This window comes from Amblyomma americanum, chromosome 1 (assembly GCF_052857255.1).
Source record: "Amblyomma americanum isolate KBUSLIRL-KWMA chromosome 1, ASM5285725v1, whole genome shotgun sequence".
In the NCBI taxonomy this organism is placed as follows: domain Eukaryota; kingdom Metazoa; phylum Arthropoda; class Arachnida; order Ixodida; family Ixodidae; genus Amblyomma; species Amblyomma americanum.
In genome coordinates this window covers 15,636,878-15,663,014 of record NC_135497.1, presented here as the reverse complement: position 1 = coordinate 15,663,014, position 26,137 = coordinate 15,636,878, and the positions used below count along the sequence as shown (strand labels likewise).

The 26,137-nt window shown below is 49.1% G+C and overlaps 1 protein-coding gene, 1 long non-coding RNA gene and 1 pseudogene across 3 annotated transcripts in view; 1 reads left to right on the top strand and 2 right to left on the bottom strand.

Annotated features, from left to right (window-relative positions):
- Positions 1 to 13,793, bottom strand: part of LOC144130798 (neuropeptide F receptor-like) — a 239,160-nt gene extending 225,367 nt beyond the window's left edge. The window contains exon 1 of one of the 2 annotated variants that reach the window (XM_077664430.1): positions 13,661 to 13,793. The gene's annotated coding sequence lies outside the window, so the exon portion shown is untranslated. The remainder of the gene's footprint in view (positions 1 to 13,660) is intronic. The other variant, XM_077664431.1, reaches the window with a different exon arrangement.
- On the top strand, positions 3,889 to 15,326 carry LOC144117370 (uncharacterized; annotated as a pseudogene).
- Positions 15,327 to 19,344: 4,018 nt separating this feature from the next.
- LOC144130824 (uncharacterized) overlaps positions 19,345 to 26,137 on the bottom strand; it is a 248,841-nt gene continuing 242,048 nt past the window's right edge. Inside the window, exon 3 of the long non-coding RNA XR_013314263.1 lies at positions 19,345 to 19,505. This is a non-coding gene — a long non-coding RNA (uncharacterized LOC144130824). The remainder of the gene's footprint in view (positions 19,506 to 26,137) is intronic.

Genomic DNA, 26,137 nt, shown 5'->3' with positions numbered 1-26,137 from the left:
ACGCTTATGACGGCGACCGCGAACCACGGCAGCGCATCTTGCCTCTGACGTCATGTGAATAGCTCCTATAGAAGCACGCTCAAAAATTGCTACAGTGGTATTTATAGTTGCTGTGTTTTTTCTTCTGGATGTGTAATATTTGGGGTTTCGCGTCCCGAAGCAACACATGGGCTATGAGGGACGCAGTAGTAGTGGCCGACAGATTATACTTAACTATGTGGGGTTCCTTAACGTGTGCGGAAACTGTACAGTACACGAACCGCTTGCAATGTAATGCCACAGAGAGAAGCATTAGTGGCCTTTTATAAACGCTTTGTGCATCGTCTTTATTACTTCTTTTATGAGCTATTTCTCCGCATGTATATTTGGGGTGAACCCACGGTGTGTCAGTACTGCAATTTTAATTAATGACATCTGATTACTGTTCGCCAGCCATGGCCACAATTTTTTGTGAATTTTCAAAAAGTCGTCTCTCTATCCAACTCTCGACCTGCCTTGATTACATCGTCCTCCTCTTGGTATCTACAAAAACAATTAAGTAAACGAATGCAAGGTATATTTCTGGGCTAGTTGGTAGTTGTCGAACATCATGGAATCGCAGCGCTGGCAGACAAGGACACAGAGTGTGCGTGTGTTCTCTCTGTGTCCTTGTCTGCCAGCGCCGCGATTCCATGAAGTAAACGAAATGGGGCATCGCAGACGAGCAATGCGCAAAGCACGCATGCAAGACTGCAGCTCATCTGTCAAGAGGTAAACATGCCCAAGGTTAGCCGAAACAGACAGACGATAAACTTTTCTTGGCGTCTGTACACTTAGATACAGCACTGCAGCATATTATGTTGTCCTTGATCTGCTTCTGCGCTGTGGTTTCTTGTTCACGAGTCAAAGGCTAAAACTTCGTTCGCTTTCTCTGTATGGGTTTCTGTCTCTCTATAGTTCGAGATATTTCAATACATGTGAACTATTTACTTGATTGTTATTTATCTGAATCTATGCAGAGTTATTGTGTATTTGCATATATTCATGTAGAATTTGCTTATCCATACCATACATATACCTTGATAGTACCTTCCCTGTTTGTAGCACGCTGGCATTTTTTAATTCTTTAGGGTGACTGTCCCTGATATTGCCATGCCACTGACGCCTGGAATCACCATTTTTGTACATCCGTTTTCAGTATGCTGTGTTATTTCTTTAACTGGCGTTTGCCCAGAATTATTTACGCTTTGCTTCACGAGCGGGCGTCCTCAGAAGCTGCTCTAAGAAGTCGGGCCGCTCGCCAGCATGCGCCATGCTACCTGGAGAGCGTATCGGAATACAAGAGGGAATAAGCACATTCCGTAAGCACTCAGAAAATCATGCTGGAAAGCAGCGCGGGAGCGGTGAGTCGCCAGTATGGACGAAGCTTGAAACGAGCTAGCGGCTGCCAGCACCACGAACGCGCGAGCAGCCGACCGCAACCAGCCTCCTCAACGCGCGCTGCCATAATGGATTTTTGAATTGGCTTGTTCGAGCTCATCTAAGGCTGGCTTAGGGAGTTTTGAGCACTCCGTTCTTTTACAGCTTCTCCCAGGCACTGCCACCGTCGCCTTCGAAAAAAACAGACCCATTGGCTCTACGGGAAGGTCTTTTTCGGGTTCCGAGCGTCACGAGCGGTTGGCACCGCACACTCGCGGCGCATCGTAGCCTCCCGCGGCAGGCGCACGGAACGTCCGTGGCGACTTGTGTGCTTCAGAGCAGCAGAGCGAGCGCAGAAAACAAGCAAACAAATGGCCGGGGATGACTTCGTCCCATGAATGCGACGCCCACGGGAAGACCCGGCCACCATTCTCGGCGTATGCAAATGTACTCCTCCGATACCGCCTAACTCGCGCTGGAAGGCCTTCATACGTAGCCTTTTACTTCCCAGGAACTATGTTTTGTAGCTAGCTGGCCCGCTCTGTGTATTATTTGCTTTTGTAATAAATTGCATGTGAGTATTCTCGCCTTGTCCTCCCTCCCTTTGTTCCAATCGAGCACGAACCCCTCCGTTGTTAGTGAGCGAACACGATGCAACCACGGCGTGGTAGTGTCGGGCGGAAGGCTCTCCCCCAAAACTTCCACAAGCGCAAGAGCCTGCGGCGATGACAGAGTGGTCTAATACGTGGTCTATTGCGCCGAGAAGCGGGAGAGAGGCTTTTATCACTTCATCTCACCCCCACTGCTCTCCGCGCATGCGCTGCGTTGCTATAGCGACGGAGGCGCGCAACTTCTCACGACGCCGCGGCCGCTGCGGCCCCAAGGCCGTTGGTGGTGCTGGCCACGGTGCTAGCGTGCTCTGCATGCTCAAGTTCTTCAGCATTCTACTTTAGCAACGTCAGGGGAGAAGGCTGAGAGAGTGGATTCGTCTGCTTCCACGGCGGCGTTACCTGAATATGCACGTCGGTGGTGAGCGTTGCCGGATCGCATGGATGGCTTTGCGACAGCAGTGGCGAAGGTCTACGCCGAGTACTCTCCTCTTTTTGGTGCCTCGGCGCGCGTAGTTGTTCTGTACTCACTTGGTTTCGTTTTCATTTCCTTGCGAAGGGCAAAACTGCGCCGCTGCTCGCCTCTAGCACGGCGGGCTAGTAGTAGCGGTTTATGGAGAGCAAATTACTAAAACGAAGGAAAGAATGTTGCAGGACGTGGCATTTGCTTTAAGCACCGGATCTGCGGCCTGCTCAAATGAAAGGGACAAATTTATGGTCAGGCTTCAAAAATAATAAAAATTAAAAGGCCTCAGCATGAATGAAAGTTACAGGTAGAGGATTGCAAGGGCAGTGGACAGGAATAGGGTGACCTACATGACCAGTATTTACAAAATACAAGAGCTAAACGATTCGCGACACTCATGCGCGGTAGCTCCAGGCATTGCTCGAAGTATAACCGCGCGCGAGCGACCACTGCCCATACTTACATAATATAGAAATGCACTGTATTACATATACAGAAAAAAATTACAGAAATTTCTCCGCGTCATATGCAATAAGCCTCACTACTTTCATTCTGCTCCCCTTTTCCGTGATCTTAGAACCCTCACATCTCCCGCCTTATTGAATCACCGCCTGTTTTTATCCTACCGTAAAGACACAAAGAATAGAATAGGAAATCTTTGCTCTCTCGCTAATCTCACAAAACGCGTTGCCCCCTACACTACTCCAGCTCCGGAGACTTGGTGTGTGCCTCATCCGCGAACTAATTATGGTAACCAAATGTTAAGCTACACGTTGCCGAAGTTACTAAATGACCTTACTCAATGTAACATCGACGTGCTCACTTGTTATTTAAGAAACCTCCCTGAAATATTTTTGTACGCATGACTGTGTTTCTGTAATAAGCTGTGTACGGTGTTTTTTCGTTTGTTTGTTTGTTTTCTTTTTCTTTTACTTTTTGAATTGTTTTGAATTGTATCTTTTTGGGTTTCTTGTTTTTCCTTTGTTTTAACTCTAGCCTATTAATAAACCTTCTCTCCGCCCCCGACACGCGCTCGCTACCTGACGGCGAGCAAGTCGGATGGCAAACCCCCCTGTTTGATGAATGCACAGAGGCGAACAGGCTCACGCGTGCGCACATTGCCGCACATCCACAGGGGCGCCCAGAAACTGTCCGGGATGATGCCCAGCGCCTGTACTCCGCGAGCATCTCGCGACGCAGATTTGCAAAAACGGCACAGCGAAGGAGCTCCAATGCCTCGACTGCACCGCACTCAAATGAACGCATCGCTGAGGAAAATCCTATGACGCCCGTCTTTTCGCGGGCGATACGCAGCCCACGCGCAATCATCTCGCGCTGGAGCATAGCTGGAGACGCAACGCTGGAGACAACGAAGATGCGTTCTCCCTGCACGATGCATGCGTCCGTGTGACGGAGATGATCGTGGATCCCCTGCACGGATGTCCTCCAGGGTGAGCGGAACGTCGCTAGGAGGAAGTTGATGTGCGGCGCGGTGGGTGACAAGATCGTCGGCCCACTCGTTGCCGACGTTGCTGCAGAGACCGGAAGCCCAGTGCGCGCCAACACTGCATCCATGCTCGGCGAGGCGAGCACTCTCGGGCCAGCGGTTAGAGGGTGCGTCTATTGCGTCGCGAGCCAAGCGCTCTGTTTAGCATTTCTTTTCATCGCGGTAGTATCATTGGTTCACTGTCACCTGGTTCCTCAAAGTCGTTCGCAGGGCGCGACGCGTATCCTTATTTATCGTGCGCTTTAGCAGCTGACTCGACTACGCAAGCACATGATGTCAAGAGACATGCAGCAGGAATAACTGGCATGCATGGACCTTGCTCAGCTCGGAAAATTATGCTGATAGAGGCGAGGTCCCGTTCAAGGTCCACAAACGCCTCACGAGATCGTGCGTGACCTGTCTACATATTTCCTTGGTTCTGTAAATCCAACAAATGTCTTTCTCACTGTAAGCATAAATTAGCCCGTATAGGAGTATAAACGGCTGCCGTACGCTTTTTAACTCTTTATTGTAAACTAGTCCGCCCGGCAGTTAGCGGTGAAAATGAGGGAATCCCATTTTTTACTGCCGTCACGAAATCAAGGAGTAAAATAAAGCATACACATGATTTTACTACTTTTCCAAACAGGATTACGGCGGCTTGATTTCTCCTTTAGGCCCTTTGAACATACCTTAGTGTCTGGCCGCTGCCTATAGTGGCAGCTGCCGGTTCGCCGCGTTTGGAGATGACGACGCCGGCTCCCTCGTCGCTGCTTGACCGCTTTTCGCCCGTGGTGTTGCTGCTTCATGCACGTTTGTCATGATGCACGACACCGGAACTCTGCCGCATTGAGCAGCAGTGGGCTGCACAGACTCTCCCCTGAAGCCGCCAGCGTGTTCGCGGAACGCTTGGTGTTCCTTCGCCTGCGCCGCCAGTCCGCGAAAGGCCAGGCCAGCTTAGCTCTGCCGGGTCAACATGGCGGCGTGTGACGCGTTGGCCTCCCCGCAGCCGCCAATTTACCGCCCGCTCTTTTACGCGCACTTGCCGTGATTCAAGAGACGGGACATCGTGGACCTGAGCAACAACATGTGGCACTGAACGTCACACTCAAGACAGCAATTCGTGCGGAAGCAACGACTGGCCACTCATTGCCTGCGCAGCAAACAAATCTTGACAGATGCCGCTTCGCCGCGCCGACATGGCGGTGTGTATGTGCCGCATCAGTTTTCTCGACACCCACGGACCCTCGTTCGTTCGCTGTATCTTCACGTGAACTTGCATGTGTACAAAAGACAGGATTATCATCGTCGTGTATACGGGTAAGCAGTATTGAACTCTTCATTGGTGCCACTGACGTGCATGCACATAAGGCCACTCCCTCTTGTTATGTCTGGCGTGCCTTCCAGCCTAAATCGATAAATACGCCGACTCCCTCGGCCAACATTTCTAGAAAACCAATGAGAAGGTGAATAAGTCTTCTGATGAAACGCTGCTGCATGGACTGACGTTCGCGGAAGCAGTCGCGGAAGCAGCGGCCACAGTGACGGCGTCAGGTGGATGAGTCGGCCGTTGGGTTGCCTGAGTGAGTGATGCTTTCGTCGGTAACACAGGGGAAGATAATTGACGGACGGCTGCGACTTCGACTGAGTTCCCGCATTTCGAACAACAGGCGGGGAAGTACAGGGTCGTTCATCCCCCTGCTGGGAAGCGGCTTGGCATTCCCGTTTCACGTGGGCGCCCTCCTGGCACCTGTGGTGACATCAGAGTGACAGTGTTCGGGGAATGTCTTTTTGCGTTTTCTTCGACGAACTGTGGTAGCGTCAGCACCGCCACCCTTCGTGGGCGGTACCACCAGTGTCTGCGTCTGCTTGTTTGCCTGGACATCGTTCTCCGTACTGTATTCTCCAATCAGGGATCCGGGGAATACGAAGGGTACTTAACGGGCTGCTGGTTTGGTAGCGAGAGACACCCGTTTTCTAGGAGACACCCCGTTGCTGAGATACTCCCGTCTGCTTACTGAAAGGCATTCTCAGTTGCTCGTACTTGTACATTATTGAAATAGTCTGTATAAAGTTTTCCTTGCCTTTCCCTTCGTAACCACGTCTCCGATCCTCCTCGTGCCTTCTCCGGCCCGACCACGCTACCTAAGTCCCAGCCGTGGTCCCAACGCTCTTCAGTCAGCAGCAACTTGCATGGAACCCCGGGTGCGCCGAGGCGAGAGGTTTCATCGTCGCCCCGAGCAACTCACACAGCGGTCACAAAGTAAGTATCTGAGAAATTTATTGTTGCATGCGGTGGAAAAAGTGTGTGGCAGTACAGTCGTGGCTGTGTAAGTTAACATGTACAACTGGAAGTGTGGTCAATATTCCTACGAACCAAATTTTCGCCTTGTATTTACGCCTGCATTTCCTCCAAGTAAAAAAAAACAGATCCGTATGACATCTTTCAGACCACTGCAACCAGGCTAGCCACACGTGTAAGCCTTTATTAGTGAGTATGAGGTTTCTGGCGACGGCGAAGAACAAAATTGAAATGGAAGTGATTGAGGCATATCACACTCCGAAGGCAGGTGACTCGTGTGACAGCACACCATCAGTTTCATTGCACGAAAAAGAAATGTGTTTTCTTGATCGTGCCCAAAACCTTCTATTGCCTCTATGTTGCGCATGATTACGCCAATGCACTGAGATTCTTTCTTAAGGTTCATGTTCATGGCCACATTAAAGCATTTATCTGTTTGACTCTGCCTTAGCTGTGATGCATTTATCGATTTTTAACGCTCTTTTAAATTGCCTCCTGAATGCGCTTTTTAGTGTTCAGCCTCGTTATGTGTTGGCCACAAAAATGTATAAGATTTTATCTGTTTTTAAAATGTGACACGGCTTTTGCTTCGGTGTTTGTTTACTGCTTGGGGCACACTCGCCTGCCTTAGTTCTAATCAAGGTGTTTTTTGTAGTTGTTTTTTTACTGTTTGGCCGCGTTTCTTGTTGGCCTCCCTAGTATTGTATAAGCTTTATCTGTTTTTATCTTGTGATTCAGCTTTTGCTTCTATGCTATTAGCGCTTCTTGCGTGATCACCTGCCGTCACTTTTGTTTTGGACATCCCCCTTTGGCCGTGTTGACGAAAGAACCGTATACTTCTCCTTTGCTCCCCCCTTTTTTTATTCGTGCTTCATTGGCTCCCTGTCTGTCACGTGGTTTATTATCGCTTTATAATGCGCGGGGTGGCTTCACAATAAGCAGTTAGTAGTCAGCGCCCGTCCAGTGTTTCTATGTGTCTGCTGTGGTCTGTGGCGTTCTTTTGCGCTGATCTAATGTTTCAAGTATGAACCAGCTAGCCCAAACTCAAATCTTAGTCGAAATTGATTTGCCAACTTGACAGACCTGTTTCGGATGCTTTCGTTTGAACGCTGGCCAAGAATGTGGCAATGCAGAACAAAATACAGGTTCGGGGTGGGAAAGGTGATTTTGGTGGCCGGTGCTAGCTTTCTATTCCTAACAGTGCCAAAAAATTACAAGAAAGCTTCGCTCCCTCTGCTTTCTTAATTGTCTTGCCCTGCCTTTGACCTGTACACAGAATGACGACGCCCTCCAAATGCGTGGATACGGGTTCTCGCAGCAAACAGATTCCATCGCATTCTTCGCAAATAAATGCAAATGAAAATAAACTAAATGCTAGCGCCAAGGCGCTGGAAGTGAGGAGGACGCTGCGTAGACCTTCCTCACTGCTCTTGTGTTTGCAAAGCCATCCCTGCGGTCTGTCAACGCTCACCACCTACGCGCATATTCGTTGGCGCCGCCGTGGAATCTGATGCCTCCACACTCCTGGCTAGCACCGCGAACGGCTTTAGGGCCGTGGCGCCGCGGAAAGCAGACGAGGGCCGCGCCACCGTCGCAATAGCAACGATGCGCGGGAGCAGCGGGGGTGCGATCAAGTGATGAAAGCCGCTCCCGAGAAGCCGAGCTGCTCTGGCGTTGGTTGGAGCGTTGGAGTCCTGATGGGGTCGGCGCTGGGATAGGAAAGTTTTTTCTCCTGTACAACGCAATGTATCGGAAAGTTTGTGCCCCGGTTTTGGTTCCGGGAGAAGGGGGGGGGGGGGGGAGGAGGAGATATTCGCCTGTGCTTGGCAGCTAAAAGCGTCTCATGGTTAATTTTTCTCAAAACAGTGAGCTTGGCAGCAGTCGAAGTATGCAATGCGGAGAATTCTGGAGACAGGACGTTGCCCCCTTCACCGGGGTGTAGCTACCTGCAAAGGTGACGTAGGCTCTTTTGTCCAGGATACGATTGCCCCTCTAGCGCCCATCGGTTGCCTCGAAGCCGATTAACGGCGGCTCAGGACTCCATGCTGTTGAGTGGGCTCACTCAACATATACAGCCGACTAGGAGGTTCTACTAAGCCAACGGCATCGATTTGAGAGGCTACCGCGAGGGAACGCCGCGACGTGTAGCCAGGATCGTGATAGAATGCTCAGTGTGGATTCAGCATGGTAGTGGCAAAAGGGTGTGTTTTCAGGAGATGTCGAGGGTGAAACTCTACAACTGAAAATGGGTCAAGCGGGTGCAGTAGCACCGGGCGCAGGTCGGCTGTAGCTGCGGTTGACAAGCCAGGTTGAGATAGCAGTTGCTGGACATCGGAGAACTGCATTGCCGGAGTATGAAGCCGGAGTGTAAAAAAAAATCCAGCGATCGCGTGCGCCGAGCTGACAAGGGCCCCGTTGGTGATCGCGGAGATGAAAGTGTGTCGCGGGCGGCGGAAGAAATCAGCAGCTGTGTTCTTAAGAGTATGCCGATGCTGAGCCACATCCCACCAATAATAAATTGGAAGGAGGGAACATCCTTTTCACTCGAGGACAAATAGAGGGCTTGGTCGATCTGAAGGGCAGAGGAAGCGGACGGCGTTGCTCTGACGTACAGCCAACAGCAGAGGGGCCCGAGAACAAGCAAGGTGTAGCTTATTATCAGGTGTTATCAGGTATTGCTTATTATGTACATCATTATTTCATTTAGCCTTCCATTTATCTCTCAGTTTATACAATGTACTAATTTGATGCAGTTTTTGTAGGGGACGTCTGTTTTCTTCCTTCTTCCGAGCCTGTGCAGGACATAAGTCGGCTCTTTAGTTTCCATCTATCCCGACATGGCTCGGGACCCAGCAGAACCTTATACTGTGTCCTTGTGTTTTTGCTTTCTCTGCCTTGTGAATAATGCTTCCGTCTAAGGGTTCAGCTGCATTTCTGAAATGAAATCCTGTGAGTAAGTTCATGCAATCTATAGGTTATACTGTTTTTGATATTATGATTCATTATTTTGTCTACAGCTACACAAACAGCAAACACCTCGGCGGTAAATATAGACGTGGAGTTGGGTAACCTTACTATTTGTTCCCAGTTACCTTGTACAACAGCACTTTCCGACATAATTTTGGCTATTTGAGCAGTCTGTATAAAGTTCTGCGTTGTTCATATAGTTCTCTTTTAGAACTATCGTAGTGAGAGGAAAGGCTGATGGTATCTTGGCACGTACGAAGTGAACAAGAGAGGAAAAAGCCTCAGGGTGATTGCCAACGTTTCGACAAGAGGACTTGTTTTCGTTTTGGCAAAGCGTTCATCATTGGAGGGGTTTAAATAGAGCCTGTGTGTTACAGGTACCCACTTATGGTGCAGAAACATAGAGGCTAACGAAAAGGGTTCGTCTTAAATGGAGGACAACGCTGCGACCTATCGAAAGGAAAATGCTAGGTGCGACATTAAGGAACAGAAGAGGGCCGTCTAGGCCAGACAGCAAGTTCGGGCTAATGACATCCTAGTAGAAACATGAAGAAATGGGCTTGGGAAGGGCATGTAATGCGAGTGCAAGATAACCGATGTTCTTTACGGATAACAGAATGGATTCGAAGAGAAGGCAAGTGTAGCAGGAGGCGGCAGAAAATTAGGTGGGCAGATGAGATAAGCTTGCGGTGATAAGGTGGCCGTAGCTGGCAGAAGATAGGGTTAATTGGACAGGTATGGGGGAGGCATTTGTCCTGCAGTGGGTGTAATCAGGCAGGTGATGGTGATCAAATAGGACCTTCACTCCGAGGAGGAATGCCCGGTGAGGGCATGAAATGGGAAGGGTATCAGAATGGGGAGTGTGAATCTTGTCCAGACATAACGGCATCTGAAGAGGATTACCAGCAAGCGTACGAAACAAAATACGCCAGCTCAGTACAAAGCAATCCGGGGGATGGATAGTGTAGTGAGATAGCAAACGTGGGCTTGAAGGGCTGTGCCTGCTCATGTATGACTGGTTGGGCTCACTAGAACACAATTGAGCAGTACGGCCGAGCGAAATTCCGGTGTGGAGAGAAAGAGCGAAACAAGAGGGGCAGCGAGTGCAAAAACAAATTGTTCCTGAGTGATGACAGCAGGTGATGCAGAGCTGAAGGTACAAGCTTAGGCAAGAATAAGCGATAGTAAAAGAAAGGAAAAGGCGGTAGGAGAAGAGGAAGGGAGTGAGGGGAGTAAGGTGAATGAATGGATAAACAGGCGGTATGCAGCACTGGAAAAGCCGGTGTATTTTTTATGACCTTTTCAAAGAATTACGTCAGTGCTGGAATGTACCGGAAAGATTTTAAGTTTCGTTTGCAGATATTGATCCCTGCTGGTTGTAAGATTTTAAATTTGTGGATGAGGAACGCCTCTCTATATTTTCTATCCCTTGTAAATTTGAAGCCTGACCGAAGAATGAAAAGTTTAAATTAATGGAAGTTTAATTAACGTTGATTAAAATGTTCCGACACTGATTTATGGACATTCTTTCCTGTCTCTGTAAGGTGGGCATTCAGTCTCGCGCTCATTGACTGTCTGTTTTCTTCGATAAATTGCTTTTGAGAGTCGCAACATTGAAACATACGTAGATAACATTAGACGTCATGCAGTTAAAACTAGTCTTTATATCGAAAATGAAGTTGCTTGCCGTACTTCTAACAGTAGTGTCGCTTTGTAAATGATTGCATATCTGGCATCTAGGCTTACAGCATGAGCTTATTGTCGGCGGGAACTTTCTCATCGAGGCTAGTGCTCACTATGATATCTCTCAGCTTTGCGTTTGGTCGGTATGTCACCCTTAGTGCGCCAGAAAATATTTTTGTGAGAGTGTCGTTGCTAGTGAAAATACGATGGTATTTCTGTAGAATTTATTTATGTTGGGATGTACGTGCGGTGGAGTATTCCTTTGTAAGTGCAGGGGGCATTTCACTGTTACCTTTTGGTCGTCTATGAAGTAGATTCTCTCGTTTTAGGCTGGTTGCTCAATTGAAAGCGTTTCAGAGGAGTGCTTGGGATGCTTTAAATTTCCGCGAATCTTTGTACTGTTTATTTGTTCATTCTTCAAAGCTGCCGGGACGCGGCTTTATCGCTTTGGTTTTGACGCAAGACGCGACCAGAATTATGTCGACTGATCGCGTAGAGGTGGTGTCGATTCTACTTTGTTCTAGACTTGTGGTAACTTTCCAAGCCGTATCTCGAAAGTTCGCTATCAGTTTTAAATTGGACATGGCCGAGAGCGGGGGCATTCTGGTCGACGACCGCCGAGCACGCTTGTTGCTGTCGCCGCTGTCGCCGCTGCCGCCGAGTGATTCAGTTCATGGTGGGCACAGGTCAGCCCAATAGTTTCTTTTGGAAGCCTTCCTTCGCTGCCTTCCTCACTGCCAGGGCTGCCGTCACCACTACGTGACGCTATTAATCAAGGTGTGCTTTAGTGAGTGCAGGTGATTCAAACAGTCGTTTCGTCAATACACATTCTTCTAAGGCGCGTTGCCTGCACAACAAAGATGCCCTGCTACAGTGTCTTGGATGATGACTAGTGAAGTCTGAATATTACTGTCACTCAGTAGGCTTCCTGCAGAGTGTGGTTTTAAGCTGGAGATTTTGTAAACAGACAGTAGTGTCAAGAAAATTGACTTCCGTCGTAGAGTAGTGGAAGGTAAATTTAATCCTGGAGTGGAATGAATTAAGGTGCGAGACGAAAGCGTCTAGGGACTCACCCGTGTTCCTATATCATGAAAATGTCGTCTACGTAAGGCAGGTATATGAGAGGTTTTTCTAGAAATGAATTTATAAGTTTAGATTCCGGTAAACCCATGAATTTTTTTTTTTTGCCCGTAGTTCTGAAGGGAGTGCCCATACTTGTTCCAGATACTTAAAAGCAAAAAGATTCGAACCCAAAATAGTTGAGCGTGACTACCAGCTGAAGTAATGAGAGATACACTTTATTTTCATGCAGGTGTGCGTTTTCAGTTATAGCGTTAGAGAATGCATCGATCCCTTCATTTATGGCAATATTTGTTTACAAGTCGGCCACATCATGTGTAACCGGTATGCTATTCTCTGGGATAATGGCTGCGTCATGAAGCGATTCTAACCCCAGGTGGTCGCAATTTCCGGAGCCCATAACTACGGCGTCCCTCATAGCCTGAGTCGCTTTGGGACGTTAAACCCCCATGAACAAAACCAAACCATTCGAACGAATTCCGGTGTATCCTGGGCAAAGGAAGGAAAGAGGTTAGAATGTCTGCAAGGTAGTGGTTCAGAAATACTGACATACAACGTATGTTCTCCGTAGTCCAATTACTGTTAGGAACGTTAGGCCTGCCCGGGATATTTGCTGTAAAAAATCTGCGGAAGTAAAAACGTCCTGCTTGCTTGTTTGACGAATTTAAGAGTTGTAGTCTGATTGCGTTCTTAGTTCCCTGGATAATAGCTCTGCCAGTTTGCTCAGAATTACTTTGCACAGCCATAAAGTGGGATCAGAATCTAATTTTTTGTAATTTCTATGGCTGTTGAGTTGCCTCCTGACTCTTTTTTTGTATTTTTTGACTGACAGGACGGCTATTCTACCACCTTCGTCTGCTAGCTTAATGACTATATCGGTACTACTAGAAGCTAACTGGTTTAGACTAGACTGGTTTAAATAGACCCCGGCCGCGGCGTTCGAATTTCGGTGGAAGCGAAATTCTAGAAACCCGTGTCCTGTGCGATGTTAGTGGAGGTTAAAGAACCCCCCAGGTGGTCGAAATTTCTGGAGCACCACGGTGTTCCTTATAGTCAAATACCCCTGTCACACGGGACTTCTTCATGGCCTTTGCCGTAAAGTTGTCTTGTTGCACTAAAGGAGGAAAACCGAAAAGGAGCAGCGGCGCTGCTACAGGGCAAATCCAAAGGAGCTAGAACGCGGCCTACGTGAATGCCAAATGCCACCGCTGTGTGTGAAGCGGCGCTATAGTAGCATCTACGAAATTAAAGCAGACGATAGCACTTCAGCTGAAGTGATAAGTGGACAAGAGTGCTTTCGTTTATGTGGGAACAAGAAGCTATCACGATAATAAACGAGCGTTCTGACGGTGAGAAACAGATATTTTGAAACAAAAGTTTCTTCTTTTTTCATCGTTCTTGGTTCGACCACGGTAGCCGCACTTTTCAGATCGGCTCGTCGTTTTGTGTGAGAAGCGTACTTTGTTGCTTATCTCCTTGTGCGTATTTCGAAGAAATTAGCTTGTGCCTGGTTAGCGTGCTGCCGTAATCATGAGGGACGAATCGCAAGACGTTAGAACGAAGTGCGAAATTGTCATGAAGATTGCCGCTGTGGCATCATTACGTGCGGCGGCGGATGCGGCTAAGGCGCACGGTGACGCACTCGAAGAACAACTTCTCGCAAACCTTACCCATTTCAAAGCCGTCGCGTTCCTTCCGCGAACTGTGCACCGCAGTAGGTGGGTTTGAGCGATGGTTTGAGGATGCTTTGCCAAACCTCGGAGACCAGCATTTTCGACAGGCGTTCCGCGTTGGCCCGGCTCCTTTTCGGTACCTTGTGAACCGGTGCCGCCCTGCAATGTAGCATGAACATACAAATATGCTGGAGGCCATCAGTGTACAAAAAGGAGTGTCGGCATCTGACTTTTCAAGCTCTGCTCAGCTGCCGAAGACCGGGTTGTAGCTATAGTCTTTGGTGCTGGGCGGTCAACTGTGAGCACTATATATAGGGAGTTTGTCGAGACTGTGGTGGATGTGATCGAACCGGAGTGGATCCTAATGATGGCACCAAACGAAATGGATGAACATATTTATGAGTTTTACGCTATGACAGGATTCCCGCAAGCAGTGGGGGCCTTGGATGGCTGCCATTTCCCGGTGTCTCCACCCCACTTGAATGCAGTGAAGTATAGGAACTACAAAGGCTTGCAAGTGTTTTTTTCTTGGTTTTCCCTTGGTTTAACCTTAGTGCATTACGTAGTTGGCATAACAGTACTGTGAAAGAAGGTAGCTTTTACAATATATGTGACTTGGCCTTCATGGCTACTTACAATGCTGCAGCATTCTTTCAAAGTGTATTTAATTTCCATGGATTTAAAGAAATCATTTGCAATCTACAATCACCTTTACAGCCTGTAAGCTCTACTTATAATTCTGTTTTCAGTAGTCATATTTATACACGTTCGGCTTCATCCACGCACAGCCATGTATACTGTTGTCCACATCTAAGGTGAACACGTGTGCTAGTTATATTAGATGCTCACATTGAGCAGGGGCAGGCAGGGCATGGAGCTGTCACTGCTCTCATACGTGTTGTACAGCCACTAGGATGTGAACATTACTCGCGTTCGATGTCCTGAAGCGCTTCTGTTTTCACCTTAGAAGTAGACGACCCGCTACAGCATTAGACTTCTTCTGATCTACTGTTCTTGAACACACGCTAAATATTTTCATCGTGTAATCTTGTGCATACAAAATGTTCTTTTCTTTTGTGCAGGTACAGTGTCATCCTTCTGGCCATTGTGGACCATAAATACCGGTTTCGGTACGTTTCTGCAGGCAGCCCAGGACGGTGCCACGACTCCCATGTGTACACTAAATCGGACCTGGCTGAAACAGTTCAAGGGCCGCTATTTAAGACGCCCGTCACAGTGATTAATGACACTGCTGTGCCCCCGATTATCCTTTGCGACCAGGCGTTCGCCCTGACGGGGAATCTCATGAAACCCTTCCCTGCATAATGGCCCTTTACAGGAGGAAAAAGGACTCTTCAATTATCATCTGTCCAAAACCCGAAGGATTGTTGAAAATGCCTTTGGGAGAATGAAAGCCCGCTTTCGATATGCGATAAAAAGGATGGAGTGCGAGATCAGGCATGTGCCTGTGATTATTAGAGCCTGCTGTACTCTCTACAACATATGTAAACATTTTAGTGCCCGGCTACAGCAGCAATGGTTGGGTGAGGTTTGTATGCATGACAGAGCTTTTGAGCAACCTGCTCATACTACACAGTTAGAAGTTGATAGTGGGGATAGTGTTCGGGCAGCTCTTGTGCATTACTTTCAGCAGCTGCAGTAGAAGGGAACTGAGCATGACGAAGAGTGCTGCCCATGTTTTGCACCTCTAAGCAGCATACTTAATCCTTGGTACCATTTGATGCCAGTGTGAGACCACAGCAGGTCTAATTATGTGTCTTGCTACCTTCCACTGCAAACCTTCGTGAAGGAGTGGTTTTCTTGCACAAACAAAATCAGAAGAATGGGTTACCCCAGTTACATCAACTACTTAACCTAGATGTCTGAACAGTCAGGTTAATTAACTGACTTCAGCGGAGTTTCCCACCTGATTTCAATTGGTGTGAGAAGCACTCCTTCAGGGCGATATCTGACGTGGCATGATCTGGACATGGTTAAGCTCGTGCAAGACACACAAGCACTGATATGGATACATGTGTCGATATGCGTCTTGTGTGAACAAATGTCATTGAATACAGTATCAGTACTTTCACGATTAGTTATTGCTAGTGCAACACAGTGCACATCAATTTTGCCTTGTTCTTTCGCCCTTGCCTCTTTTGAGGTACTTTTTGTCGCTTTGTTGTTAAACTTGCACAGCTGTCAGTAGTGTATTGCAACATTGCCTTGTGCCTTTCACGCCTGTGGCCTGTGGCCCAATAGTAGCATGTACATGAATGAAAGGTGAGATTTCTACATTTTATTTGTTCAGGAAGTCCTTCAGCACCTGAACGAGGTCTTCCGCCTTCACTTGTCTCTCACGGAGCTGAAACTCTTTTTTTCTGTACTCCTTCAGATCCTGCCGCAGGAGACGCTGCTCCTCTAGCAGACATTGCTGGCTTTCTTGAGCTGCTGAGAGTGGTCGCTTCCGCTGCTGGCGGCTGGTACTAGCCACAACTGTGGCAGTGTTTGCTGTGCCCCGCAAGTGTAGTGGAGGCTCTGGTGCAGGGTCTTCTGCAGCAGCAGATGTGCCAGCTGCCTCAGCCGTTGGTTCAAGCTCAAATCAGCTTTCATGCATATCGCCAGTCTCAAAGGCGGAGATAATCTGTACGAAGAGGGTTTGAAACAATGATTAAGCATGAACAGAAGGTAAAGCACTTGCTCGCAAAGAATTTGAACAAGTAACCCACAAGCTGTGTTTTTTTTAGTGCTCTGATAAGTGTTGTGCATGAAAGCATATTTATGTTTACAGTGGTAAACCATCTTTTTGTCTGCCCTCACACGAGTGTTACAACTGAAATGAGCTTCTGTCAGTCTGTCCGTAACACCTCAGTACAAAACCGAGCTGTGATCACCTGCTGATATGTTTTAACTTGGCACTTCGCATGATTTACCAATTTTGCATACATATGTTTGATACACCTTCATGCCATAATGTATGTAAATGTGTCATATTTTTGTCTGCCGTCACAAGAGTGTTACAACTGAAATAAGCCTCTGTTCGCCTGTCTGTTACACCTCAGTAACAAACAGAGCTGTGATCCCCTGCGGATATGTTTTACTTGGCACTTAGCGTGATTTACCAATCTTGCATTCATATGTTTGGTACACCTTCATGTCATAACATATGTAAAGGCGTTGTCATCCAAAATAAACGATACAAAGCCTTTGATGAGCAACTTATGAACAGTGGATTGTTGTGCAGTGCGGCTTCAGACTCCAACCAATGCAATTTCATCCCAGTTAAGCAGTCTGAAAATCTAGCTGGATTTCTGGCTTGAATAAAGGGCACCGAATTTTCCCACTATCAGTTTTCTACTCTGTATTAGCCTGGAATTTATATTTGTTCAGATGTCAAAGGTTGAGAAGTCATCCTTGCAGATGGAGATTCATATTCTTCCAAGAAAATTACCTCTTCGACTGTGCTGACAGGTTGGCAACTACTCTCTTCCACCAGAGAGTGGTCATTTCCTTTGCAGGCTTCCCAAAAATCTGTGCAGCTCCCAGTAGAACATCCAGGGTATTGCACCTTGGCCAGTGTGCTTTCGTGACCACCTCCTGCAAACAAAGTCCCATGAGCACTACGTTCCCAGAACTTGGGTAGTCAAAAGAGTATCTCATACAAATGCCCATTTTAGCTGCTGCTATTGAATAAACAAGGCTACTGCAGCAAGTACGCATTTTGGCACACTGCACGTTGTGCGAAAAGTCAGAAGCTGCCCCCAACCCAATGCAGCAGCCCCTCTCACATAATGTAAGTCAAAACTATGCTTTACCTGTCGCAGGTTTTGAAAGTTGCCGCGCGGTTATCATACCACAAAATTTCGCGACACTTAGCGATCTAATATAATGCCGCGGTATATATAAAAGTAGCACTTGGCTATGTTCACTACTTACCGATATTATGTTGCCAAGTTGTATATTTCGGAGTGCACCTGCTCCTTTGTCTTTGCGATGCCTTGTTCGGCCAGTGAATTAGCAATAGCCTTGTAAACGGGCCCGTTCCGGCTCTCGCCGCGCAGTTCTGAGAGGTGGTCTTCCCAGAGACGGATAAGAGCCCAGGTTTGGCGCTCCGGCCAGTGGGCGCGCGGTCCTCTCGTTTGCACTTCTGCGCGCCCAACTCGGCAGTTGCCTGAGAGGCCTGAATACTTCCGGCCTCCATTAAAACTGTGTACAAAATTAAAATTAAATACGGTTTAAAACAAATCACTATAAATGTATAAAGAAGTTCAACTATATGCGAGCGGGCAAATAGAGAATACAAGCAAACGAAAAATGCACACACAAGAAAAAGCAAACGAAGAAAAAACAGCAAAGCGAGAAGCGCAAGCATGTATATGTCGATGCGGCTGCTGAAGAGCGTTCAAATCCTTTCTTAACAGTGTGCATGTGTTAAGTCATAGCCTCTTCTACAGTTAAGTGCACTGTAACGCAAAATTAACCATTAAACAGGATGAATTATATATTTTTTACGTTTTCAAAACTAATATTGCGTCAATTTTTTTTATACTTTGAGCTCGCTAGCTGGCGCTGACGTCTGGGTTGCTCCTTTAAGCAACTTTAAAGCCGCTGACGGCCGCCTTTGCGGCTACGCACCTTTTTCGAAAAGGTCTCGACGCTTTGCCGTGTAGACGATTTGCCGTGTAGGCAAATGACCTTAATTCCCAAGGCCTTACAAGCGTCCGTGTGACAGGGCTATTAGTCACTTTGGGACGTTAAGCCCCACAAAACCATGAAACCATTTTCTGTCGCAGAAAGGTTTCTTCGCTTTCGAGCTTACTCTGTTTTTTTCTATAATTATTTGGAGACTGATTCAATATCAAAGTCTAGTTCGGGACTCCATTCCGAGTCCGGTGGGCTCTGAAAGGGATAAAATTGAGACTGGCTGATTCGGTTTTGGGAACCCATGTTGGCCACGTGTTAGATGTACGTAAATTAGGAATCGAGTTTTTCGTTTTTCCTTCGGTGAAATACTCCTTAATACTCATCATTCGTGAAAGTTTTGTGAGATCTCGATAATTCATACTCCCGAGGCAGCACAACAGCAATGAATGAACGCCGGGCGATTGTTGGCAAAAATGTGTGTGAACGGCGGTCCTACATTGGCATTTAGGCAGAGCGCTACCATTCTGACACATTGGCCCGCCTGTCAGCCCAGTTTTGGGCCAATATTCGGCCGATCGAATGGCCAATGCAGGCCCGGCGTTCGTTCCGCGACATGGGCCAGTAAAGGCCTCGTAGTGACTTTCCAGCTTTCGAACACTGGCTTTCCAGCTTTCGAATATTCGTACCCAGCCTTCGGAAAGTGGCCTATACAGATTGCAAACATTAGTATCCAGCTTCGAAAATCGGCACATGCAACATAAGCAACCAACGGGCCAATGACTGGCACTGTGGATGTACTATTCTACGTGGCAAATATTCATGAATGAGGCTGCCAAACAATTCAGAAAAATTACAGGTTTACTGCATCGAGTTACGAGAATCATGCTTCTTGAACCTGTCGATGGCTTGCACACCACCAGCTATCCTGGGGAGCAAAAGAAAGGAGGGCCCAAGAGCATGGTTGCAGGAGCTGTGGGAAAGCCATTTATTTTCAAGTTTGCTGCCGCACTGAAGATTCAGGTCGGTAAGCTGCTGTAGCACGGCTAAGACATCCGTAAAGTGCCTCAGGTAGCTATTCTCGAGTGAACTGACGAGTCATATCGGAACTAATCGTTGCACTACTCTTACAAGAGGACTGCTGCGCTGCATTCAAACAAATTGCACGGGTCTTGCACGATGACCTCACGATATGACGAACCTGCAAAGAGATGCATGATGTCATGATCAGCCCAACTATGCCGCGACAGGGCATAAACAAAAATGATTAAATAACACTTAACATCGTTAGGTACAGTTTGCGTGAAGACGCAGCACATTTTACAGGACCATTTGTTATTGATGCTGTAGAACTAACACCGCATTATTTGCAAAAATTAGAATTTTAATTTACTAAATTTGCCTTGTACCGAATGGTTGATTTCTTGTTTAGTGCGGTGTGTCGCAACCCCAATGAACATATTGCCGCCAATATTTGCAGTGTTTGTTCGTTTTTCAAACCTGCCGCGACACCACCTTATCGCTTTGTTTGCGACGCAAGACGCGACAAGATTTATCTCGATTGATCGCAGCCAGGCAAAACTGATTCTACGTTGTTCCGGAATGTTCAAGTAACTTTGCGCCCTTTATCTCGAATGTTCGCTATCAGCTTTAAATTGAGCACGGCCGACAGCGGCGGGCATTCTGTTCGACGACCGCCGAGCACGCTCGTCGCTTCGCCGCCGCCGAGTGATTCAGTCCATTTTGGGTGCATGTCAGCCCCAATAAACAGTTCTTTTAGAAGACCCTTTCGTCCGCCTTCATCGCTGCTACGACTGCCGTCACCACTACGTGACATCTGGTGGAGGTGCGGGGTAGCCTTCCATGTTCCGGACGCCCCCTTCAAGTCGTGAAGCCAGCCCTGAGCGCTTCGCACCCGAGGACGAGCCAGCAGCTCAGCGAGCCAGCCGACGTCTCCAGGGAGAGGAGCCTGAGTTCGGGAAACTGCCGGACCGCACCAGACAGCGAAAAGACGCTGCTACCAGCACTGCAACCTCGCCGAAGATGTCGACACCGATCATACTGCAGCAGCCGCGGGTGCCGCCAACTTTCAATGGATCCCTAGGCGAAGACCCAGAAGAATGGTTGGATCAATTTGAGCGCGTGGAGTCATTCAACAAGTGGGATGATGCGGCAAAAAATGGACACGTGTTCTTCTCATTGGATATCTCCGCACGCACGTGGTACGAAAACTACGAGTCGTCCCTTACGACATGGGAGCTATTCAAGAGAACTATTGAAGGTATTCACCAGTGTCGTGAGGAAAGAAAGAGCCGGACACCTCGAGTCCAGGATCCAGCTTCCGAATGAGCCCGTCCACGGTTACGTCGAGGAGATGAAGCGCCTATTTCGCCGCGCCGACCCCGGGGTGACCGAGGAAAAGAAAGTTCAGTTTTTAATGTGCGGCGTAAAAGAACTCTTTGCAAGCCTCGTCCGCCAGCCGCCAAAAACAGTCGAGGAATTCATGCAAGAAGCCTGCACGATTGAGAAGACCCTCGACGTCCGAGCTCGGCAGTACAATCGTCCTTCCTCTGCCTGTGCAATCCGTTCGGACACGCCGGCCACCACCAGCGACAGCTTGCGGGAAGTTATCCGCGAAATCGTCCGAGAGGAGCTAAGCCGATTACTGCCATCCTCCCCACAGCCACAAGCAGCGACTCTGATGGACGTGGTACGGGAAGAAGTGCAACAGGCACTTGGCACCCCGACCGCCACAGAACCCCAGGCCATGACCTACGCCGCTGCAGTAAGGACTGTCCAGCCCCAACGACAAACCCCACGTCCTCTCCGAGATGAGCCACTTGTTCCACAACGCCGCCTCCCAGCCCCCGCCCGCCCAGCCTATGACCGACGCTCAAGCCCCAGGAAATGCGACGCCTGGAGGACTTCCGACAACAGCCGTTGTGCTTCCATTGCGGTGAGGCCGGCCATATTCTTCGTCACTGCCCGTACCGACTTATCGGTCTTCGAGGATTTTTCATTAAAGCCCCACGACCACGCTTCGGGCAACATCCGCAGGAAATCGACGAGTACCTGCGTCGAGAAGAGTACACGCCGAACCGCTTTTCGCGCTCCCCATCGCCGTCAACCTCGCGCTTTGCGTCGCCACGCCGCAGATACGCAGCCGCGGTACGAGGAAGGTCTCCCAGCCCCCGTAGGGGAAACTGAAGGCAGCAACCTCTGGAGGTGAGGTTGCTCAAGAGCGAAACGCCGAAGATCCTCCACCGACCACGCCCCATGAAGACGCTGCACCCGCGACGCCGCATGAAGAACCGACACTCGCTGCACCGACGCCGCACACAATGAGAACCTCGACCACGACGCAAGCTACCTTGAAATCGACGCCGCTACCCAGAGGAGCTTCGACCACACGCCCAACCCGTGACTCGCATACGCGACGAAGCCGTGACCCGACGCCGAGAGCGACATGCAATGCAAGAGCCAGGACCTCCGACCTAGAAGTGACTATCGACGGCCGGAAAGTTACCGCTCTAGTCGACACAGGAGCCGATTACTCGGTGATGAATGGAACATTCGCTGCGCAGCTCAGAAAAGTCACAACGGCTTGGGACGGCCCACAAATTCGCACCGCTGGGGGCCACCTCATTACGCCATCAGGACGATGCACAGCGCGAGTGACTGTCAAAGGACATACCTATCCTGCGACCTTTGTTGTGCTACCGCAATGCTCCCGCGAAGTGATCTTGGGTATGGATTTCCTTAATGAGCATCAGGCGATCATCGACCTGCGATCCAAGCTGATCACGCTTTCGACGGACGAAGCCATCGCTTCGATGAAAACTCGGGAAAATCACGTTGCCCTAAGTGTCCTGGAGGAAGAAGTGAGCGTCCCACCCCGTTCAAGCGTTATCGTGACCGTAGGCGCCACGAAAGCCATAAACACTGAAGCCATCATCGAGGGGAACATGCAGTTGCTACTAGACCGAGGAATCAGCATCGCAAGAGGCATCGCACATTTCCGGAATGGCCAGGCCGAAGTACTGCTGACTAACTTCAGCGAAGAATACCGGCATATTAACAGAGGAACGACGATTGCTTTCTACGACGAAATATCTGACGTACGAGATTCCTTCGCCCTCTCCGACCCCTCCGCAGAAGATCCGCCTGACCAAGAGAACTCGCCCACTTTCGACATCAACCCAGCCCTGCACCGGAACAGACAAGACCAGATCCGCAATCTGCTTCAAAACTACAGTGAGTGCTTTTCGACATCGCCGAAGGTGCGACAGACGCCAATTGCCAGGCATCGCATTACAACGGATCAACACGTCCGACCTCTTCGTCAAAGCCCCTACCGTGTGTCTCCGCGAGAACGACAAGCCATCCGGGACCAAGTCGAAGAAATGCTTCGCGACGACGTCATCCAGCCTTCAAACAGCCCATGGGCGGCACCGGTTGCTCTAGTGAGAAAGAAAGACGGCGCACTTCGATTCTGCGTGGATTACCGCCGCTTGAACAACATAACAAAGAAGGACGTCTACCCCCTCCCCCGCATCGACGACACACTGGACCGCCTCTGCAACGCCAAATATTTCTCATCGATGGACCTCAAGAGCGGCTACTGGCAAATTGAGGTCGACGAAAGAGATCGCGAGAAGACAGCATTCATAACTCCGGATGGGCTGTTTGAGTTCAAGGTGATGCCATTTGGTCTCTGTTCCGCACCAGCGACGTTTCAGCGAGTAATGGATACAGTGCTGGCAGGCCTGAAGTGGCAGATTTGTCTGGTATATTTAGATGACGTCGTTGTCTTCGCCTCGAACTTTGAAGAGCACCTCAAAAGACTTCGAACAGTACTAGACGCAATCAAGTCGTCTAGCCTAACCTTGAAAGCAGAGAAATGCCACTTTGCCTACGAAGAGCTGCTGTTTCTAGGCCACATCGTTAGCAAGGAAGGAGTACGCCCAGACCCGCAGAAAACAGCTGCTATTGAACAGTTTCAACCGCCGGCCGATAAGAAAGCAGTGCGCAGATTTCTCGGACTATGCGCATATTACCGACGATTTGTGAAAAACTTTTCGCGCATCGCCGAGCCCCTGACCCAACTGACGAAGGCAGACGTGCCGTTTAAATGGGAACCGCTGCAAGCAGAAGCCTTCAAGGAACTTCAGCGTCGTTTACAGTCCCCACCGATCCTTGCGCATTTTGATGAAAACGCCGATACTGAAGTTCATACCGACGCAAGCAGCGTGGGACTAGGCGCCGTTCTCGTTCAAAAAAGTGACGGGCTGGAGAAGGTCATCGCATACGCTAGCCGTTCCCTTTCCAAGGCCGAGGCTAACTATTCGACCACTGAGAAGGAGTGCCTTGCCATCATCTGGGCTACGTCGAAATTCCGCCCCTACCTCTACGGACGGCCGTTCAAGGTGGTCAGCGACCACCACGCGCTCTGCTGGCTTGCCAATTTGAAGGATCCCTCTGGCCGACTCGCTCGATGGAGTCTGCGTCTCCAGGAGTTTGACGTCACCGTCGTTTACAAGTCCGGACGCAAGCACACTGACGCCGATTGCCTCTCACGAGCCCCTGTAGATGCACCGCCGCTGGACGACGATGAGGACGCCTTCCTGGGACCCATCAGCGCAAGCTCTTTTGCTCAGCAGCAACGCTCGGACCCCAACCTAAAAGGCCTCATCGAGTACCTGGAAGGCAAGGTTTCTTCACCCCCCGCTTCATTCAAGCGAGGACTGTCTTCTTTCTGTGTGCAGAATGAGGTCCTTGTGAAGAAGAACTTTACAGCGAACAAAACAGCCTACCTGCTTGTTGTACCTACTTGTCTCCGCGAAGAAGTTCTACAGGCTTCACACGACCAGCCGACAGCTGGACATCTCGGGTTTACTCGCACCCTCCGCCGCATTCAAGACAAGTATTACTGGCCCCGACTCTCTGCCGATGTCGCACACTATGTGAAAACATGCCGAGATTGTCAGCGACGAAAGACTCCTCCCACACGCCCAGCAGGATTTCTGAACCCCATTGAACCTCCCGCAAGACCCTTTCAGCAGATTGGCATGGACTTGCTTGGCCCTTTTCCAACGTCAACATCTGGAAATAAGTGGATCATCATAGCGACCGACTACCTGACCCGCTACGCCGAGGCGAAAGCCCTACCGAACTGAACAGCAGCAGAAGTGGCCAAATTTTTCGTGGAGTGCATTCTTCTTCGACACGGCGCCCCCGATGTGCTCATCACGGACAGAGGAACAGCATTTACGGCGGAACTCACGCAAGCCATCCTGCGCTACAGCCAAACCAGCCTCCGGAGGACAACTGCATACCATCCGCAGACCAACGGACTGACCGAGCGCCTGAACAAAACCATCGCCGATATGCTCGCTATGTATGTCGATGCCGAACATAAAAGCTGGGATGTCATCCTGCCTTACGTCGTCTTCGCCTACAACACCGCAGTGCAGGACACCACCCAGATGACGCCTTTTAGGCTCGTCCATGGCAGGGATGCCACGACCACGCTAGACGCCATGCTGCCCAACGTTACAGAAGAAGAGAACGTCGACGTTGCCGCCTACCTTCAACGCGCAGAAGAAGCTCGAAGGCTTGCCCGATTACGGATCAAAGATCAGCAGCGGTCCGACGCCAGACGCTACAACCTACGAAGACGCAACGCGGAATACAAGCCAGGAGACCAAGTCTGGGTGGGGACGCCCATTCGCCACCGTGGATTGAGTGAAAAGCTTTTGCGCCGCTATTTCGGCCCGTACAAGGTTCTTCGTCGGCTGGGTGAACTGGATTATGAAGTCATCCTGACGCAATGACTGCATCCCAGCGACGCCGCGTACGACCAGAAGTTGTCCATGTAGTCCGTCTGAAGCCGTATTATGCGCGCTAAAGGCCGCTGCATTTCCATGTTCTATTTTTCGCAAAATCCGTTTTTTTCCCTTACTGGTCGCATTATTTGTTTTAATGCATCGGGTCGATGCTTCTTTGAGAGGGGAGTAATGCCGCCAATATTTGCAGTGTTTGTTCATTTTTCAAATCTGCCGCGACACCACCTTATCGCTTTGTTTGCGACGCAAGACGCGACTAGATTTATCTCGATTGATCGCAGCCAGGCAAAGCTGATTCTACGTTGTTCCGGAATGTTCTAGTAACTTTGCGCCCTTTATCTCGAATGTTCGCTATCAGCTTTAAATTGAGCCCGGCCGACAGCGGCGGGCATTCTGTTCGACGACCGCCGAGCACGCTCGTCGCTTCGCCGCCGTCGAGTGATTCAGTCCATTTTGGGTGCAAGTCAGCCCCAATAAACAGTTCTTTTAGAAGACCCTTTCGACCGTCTTCATCGCTGCTACGACTGCCGTCACCACTACGGGACAATATTCATTATGAAGCATGAGAAAAGGAGCGCGAAAACAAGACGACGGACGAAGCGCTCGTGCTGTGTGTTCTGTCTTCGTCCGTCGTCTTGTTTTCGCGCTCCTTTTCTCATGGATCAATACCGACTCGCCCAACATTCCACCCTTGTCATTATGAAGGGAGAAAATAATTTATTATTGAAACCAAATTAATGTATTCTTTTGTTTTAATATTATAACTACGTAGCTGTAAATTGCGAGATCATTTTTACTTATTTTAATCAAGTGAAGTTAAGGCACACATTGTAGCATCTCCTCCTCATGAACGTGAATATTCGCTCGCATGATACTCTGAGTATAGGGGATGGAAATGGGAAGTAAAGATGGAAGAAAGATCCTAAAAAAGAGTGCGGTCATTGAATAGGGTTGTAAGGCAATAGTTCACTGCATGATGGCTTCTTTG